A 6,004-nucleotide genomic window follows, 5' to 3' on the forward strand; every position below is an offset into this window, starting at 1 on the left:
AAGATGTTTCTTGTTCATGTTTTTGCAGTTGCGCCCGATTCAAGAGCCGAATGGCTCACAGGGCTATACCTAATAAATTAAACTGAAATGAAACTGAAAACTGAGTAACTCATCAGCATGGGGATGTGGTTTTGGTCTTTAGCAGTTCGCAAAGCTGTCAACCCGCACGGCTTAGCCCGTCTTGGTGCATTGCGGCGTACAGCCGGTAGAATAATAATGTGTCTATTTGTTTGTGTTTCTCTCCTTGTGATGGGACTTTGTGGGAGGAACGTTGAAGTTTAACAGGGCACGGGGTGACCGATAATGTCTGAATTGGTCTGTAAGAAGGTCGGCATTGATGAGGGGTTGACAGGGATGCAGTTCCACTGTGTGTGTGGGTTTAGCTGTGGGAGAAATCCCAGAGAAGGCGGAGGAAAGCAGAGCAGGAGGGGACCGTGCAGACCCCAACTCGGACAGTCCGGCACTCCAAACCCTGGCTGTCGTTACCACTGCGTATCACTCCCCTCCACACCATCACTCAACACCACCACTCCCCTGCACACCATCACTCAACACCACACCATCACTCAACACCACCACTCCCCTCCACACCATCACTCCCCTCCACACCATCACCCACCACCATCACTCCCCTCCACACCATCACTCAACACCACCACTCCGCTTCCACACCATCACTCAACACCACCACTCCCCTCCACACCATCACTCAACACCACCACTCCCCTCCACACCATCACTCAACACCACCACTCCCCTTCCACACCATCACTCCCCTCCACACCACCACTCCCCTCCACACCATCACTTCCCTCCACACCATCACTCCCCTCCACACCATCACTCAACACCACACCATCACCCACCACCATCACTCCCCTGCACACCATCACTCAACACCACCACTCCCCTTCCACACCATCACTCAACACCACCACTCCCCTCCACACCATCACTCAACACCACCACTCCCCTCCACACCATCACTCAACACCACCACTCCCCTTCCACACCATCACTCCCCTCCACACCACCACTCCCCTCCACACCATCACTTCCCTCCACACCATCACTCCCCTCCACACCATCACTCAACACCACACCATCACTCACCACCATCCCTCCCCTGCACACCATCACTCCCCTCCACACCATTACTCACCACCACCACTCCCCTTCACACCATCACTCAACACCACACCATTACTCACCACCACCACTCCCCTCCACACCATCACTCAACACAATCACTCCCCTCCACACCATCACTCACCGCCATCACTTCCCTCCACACCATCACTCCACACCATCACTCACCACCATCACTCCCCTCCACACCATCACTCCCCTCCACACCATCACTCCCCTCCACACCATCACTCAACACCACCACTCCCCTCCACACCATCAACACCATCACTCCCCTACACACCATCACTCCACACCATTACTCAACACCACTCCATCACTCACCACCACCACTCCCCTCTACACCATCACTCACCACCACCACTCCCCTCCACACCATCACTCAACACCACCACTCCCCTCCACACCATCACTCAACACCATCACTCAACACCACACCATCACTCACCACCACCACTCCCCTCCACACCATCACTCAACACCACACCACTACTCACCACCACCACTCCCCTCCACACCATCACTCAACACCACACCATCACTCACCACCACCACTCCCCTCCACACCATCACTCACCACCACCACTCCCCTCCACACCATCACTCACCACCACCACTCCCCTCCACACCATCACTCAACACCACCACTCCCCTCCACACCATCACTCAACACCACACCATCACTCACCACCACCACTCCCCTCCACACCATCACTCAACACCACCACTCCCCTCCACACCATCACTCAACACCACCACTCCCCTCCACACCATCACTCAACACCACACCATTACTCAACACCACCACTCCCCTCCACACCATCACTCACCACCACCACTCCCCTCCACACCATCACTCAACACCACCACTCCCCTCCACACCATCACTCCCCTCCACACCATCACTCAACACCACACCATCACTAACCACCACCACTCCCCTTCCACACCATCACACACACCATCACTCCACTACACACCATCACTCCCCTCCACCCCATCACTCACCGCCATCACTCCCCTCCACACCATCACTCCACACCATCACTCACCGCCATCACTCCCCTCCACACCATCACTCCACCCCATCACTCACCGCCATCACTCCCCTCCACACCATCACTCCACACCATCACTCACCACCATCACTCCCCGTCTGCCCTCTGTGCGGGGAGCGGAGTGGCTGTGGCTGCGCTGCCCTCTGCCGCCCAGAGGAGGCGATGCGAGACGCGTGGCGGTGTCGTGGCGGGTGGCGCGAAGCATCGGCGGAGTCATCTCAGTCAGTGAACCCCACGGCACCTGGGGCTCTCCGCTCCGTGACCTCCTGCCAGAGGGCCTTCGACACTTCACGTGGCCTTCCAAGTGCACCGAGCATGGGCACACGCGCCCTGGTGATGTCTCCCCGCCACTTGTAACTTCGCCAACCCGCCAATACTGGACGTCTCTAAAATAAGTAATACTTTAAAAAACTTTTTTTAAACACGCTTTAATGAAATGTACCCTACTAGTAATGGAAGAACTCAACGACTCCAGAAAGTGGCCCCGAAACTTGCCATAACATAAGGGACCGTGGTGATTTACAGCCAACGTCAGTCAGTTGACCGTGGACAATTAGACCCAAGCCGAAACATAACATATAAAAAATATTGTTTAAAATGTTGTATTTTTTTAATGATAGAATATAGTATTGTCATCAGTATGACATCAGTATACCAAGTTTGCAGTCGATACCACGTTGGGAAGTGGGTTAAAATTGAGTTCCAAGATTTGAGGATACAACAGACAGAGTGAGTGAATAAAAGAGCTTCATAGCTCATCGGATTCCTCTCCAAGTCACACAATTCTGATTCTGAACGGCGGTTGTGGTTTGTTGTTGTCGGCCTGTGCGTAGGAGCGCAGTGCCCGCTGGTGTTGCAGACCCGCAGTGACATCGACAGGAATCGTGCCGTGCGCTCACTCGGCTTCGGATTTGATTGTATTTTCGTTTCTTTATGGCGCAAGTAAAAAAAACCCTATTGGGCAATAAGTGCTCGTGTTGGATGGAGACCTGGTTAAGCCATAGAACCAGGGCCCGATTTTGATATTGCTGGGGCCCTAAAGCTTCGTCAAGCTTAAGAGGGCCCCCTCACCCAAAGAGGAATGCCTGTACGGAATATTTTTTCCATTTTAACGCATAGTAAGCTTTCGCGATCAATATTATCCATAATAGAGGTGTTTGGGTTAGATCGCGTGAATAGTAATGAGTCGTTAAACCAGCCACCACCCGACACAGCCGATTGGTAAGGTTTGTCACCTAAACAAAACATGCCAATTCGTTCCTAGTGTAGTGCCCTCCTTCCTCGAGGCATGTGTGTGGTGTGCGGTGCGCACACACTCAGTCGGAGACGAGGTAGTTGCAGGAGTCACTGTCTCTCTCGTTATGATCTCTTTCTCCTTCACACCACCAACTCCGGCCTCCTCTCCGTCGACCACGCTGCCGTACGGCCCGGCCCAGACACGACCCCGTCCGCGTTGCACCGACGGCGACGACCGAGACAGCCAACTCCTGCTCGGCCGTGCAATGGTCGGGCGAAGGCGGCGGCGACGAGGGCGACGATGAGACGAGTCCACTCCCAGTACCAGCAGCCTGGAGCTCTCGATCTCCACTGCTTTTATTCCCCTCGGCGCGGCTTGGCTCCACCCTGTCCGCGCCTCCCTTCTCGAACCCACCAAAGGGTTCCAGGGGCCTCCCTATAAGGTTTACCGTGACCCTTGCCCCAGTTCCTCTGCCCTGCCGGGACACCCACCGTGTACATGCTCAACGAGGTGTGCGCGAAGTGTCCACCGCAGTTGCTGCTGCTGTTCAGCAGTCGGCGCTGTGTCACTACACTAGTACAGCACACTGGCATGTTGGAGAGTAAATCCACAACATTTGCCATCTGAGTACGACTCACTCACCTAAGCCAGCAACCTCTATTATGGATATTTCTGTCATCAAAATGAAAATAACAAATCTCCGTTATTTTTCAACCGATTATGTAAAACTTTAAACTTCGTATTTTATTGCCTTATTTAGAAGCCCCTGATAATGTAGTTTACTTTAGCTTATGCCCAACCCCAGCCATGATTAGGCCCCTGGTTATAGCAAAAAAGCATGAACAAAGACAATAAACAATTGTGTCCGGTGTATCCCGTTGCGAATGTGCATCAACATCAGGGTACAAGCAGCACAAATAATGCAACAAGCGTGATAGAACGCACACCACGCTAAGCGTAGCGGCTACAAAACAGTACCGAGGTCGGTAAGATAGTCAAAAAAATTACCCGCCACACAAACACGTGGACAAAATCACTCAGGCCTTGAGCCTTATGCAAAAAAACACAACTATATAATCTGGCCCTGAAGAACTGCATTGTGGTCCTTTTGTCTGAGACCGGCATCAAATCCGACTTGAGTATACGTCACCGACTAGCACGCTGCAGTGACACAGAGACACAGACAACTGTGGGCCGCTTTGTCCTCATGAGTACTCATCAGAGCCAGTCTGGCCACCGATGCTCACTACTGTGGGCCCGCGTGGTTTTTGCCGAATGCGCACAAGGGCTGAGTGACGCGCGTGCACGTTCATGTGTGTCGCGTAGTCAATTAGTCCACGGGCTCAAAGCAGAGTTCTGATAGCAGGGGTGGTAGTTGCTTACTCGATAACGATGGTGTGTAATGGTCAACCGCATCAAGGCATCAACGGGCCGTTGCTCACATCAGAACCTTATCTTATCACACATTCTCATCTTATCATCCGTTTATATAAGCGCCTTAACCAAGGCGCTGTACAGTGAACTAACTAGGGTACACAGTGGTTGGCGGGATGAAACGAGATGAGTGGGTGGGATATATATACAAGATGAGGTGGTGGTGGTGGTGGTAGTGACGATGCGTGGAGCAAACGAAGATGGATCTGAGTGGATTGATGATGGGTGATCAATCTCGATTTGAGTGACCATTGGGATCCATACTCTTTGATTATTTCGGTAAAGTCACGTAGGTGAAAATAAGAATAAAAATAAATAGATTACAGTAATTTTGTTCTTCTTGGTTCTTTCACGTGACTTTACCGAAAGAACCAAGAAGATGAATCCCTACAGTCACGAAAGCTTTAAATCGAAAAGTAATTTTGTTTATTGCTGTGGTTGTCCCACCTGATGGCGGAAGCTTGTGTTGCTTCCGAAACGTCGTGATTTAATTTGATTATTTTTATTCTTATTTTTTATTTTTCATCTACGTGACTTTACCGACAGAACCAAAGGTGTATGTATCCTTGCAGTCACGAAAACTTCAAATCTAGAATGACCATTGGGAGTTGGGGACAGGGAAGGCGTCAGTGCGAGTGGGGAGAACAACAATGGGAGATGGGAGGGTGGGCAATAGAGAATTCGTGGGCTTTTAGAGAAGAGCGGAAGGTCATTTGAAGGCCAGCCACAGTGGTGCGATTGTGGACATGCAACCCGTACAGTATCGTGTTCCCCTGCGGTCCGAGGAAACCCCGACACGATCTCACTCTGCAGAGCCCCTCTCCTCGTGGCCAGCAGACCTCGACAGCGCCATTTATCTCACGAACGTATTGCCGGCATCTTACAGCGCGCGATAAGCATGCTGGTGAAGTATGGCCATTGCGTTATTCGCTTTCCTCGACGATTCGGAACACGTCGCTACATGGTCCAGTTTGACATCGCAGGTGGCGCTTACCAACGAGTCAAATCATCGCTCTTGGCACCATGGACTGAGCGTGGGGCGGGGGGGGTGGGGCAGGGTACGCGCACGCTGGGTGAGGCTCATCCGGAGTGGGCGTGCGAGGGATGGAGCTGGGGGGGGGCGCCG

Source organism: Lampetra planeri, chromosome 43 (genome assembly GCF_965212315.1).
Source record: "Lampetra planeri chromosome 43, kcLamPlan1.2.h2, whole genome shotgun sequence".
Taxonomy (NCBI): domain Eukaryota; kingdom Metazoa; phylum Chordata; class Hyperoartia; order Petromyzontiformes; family Petromyzontidae; genus Lampetra; species Lampetra planeri.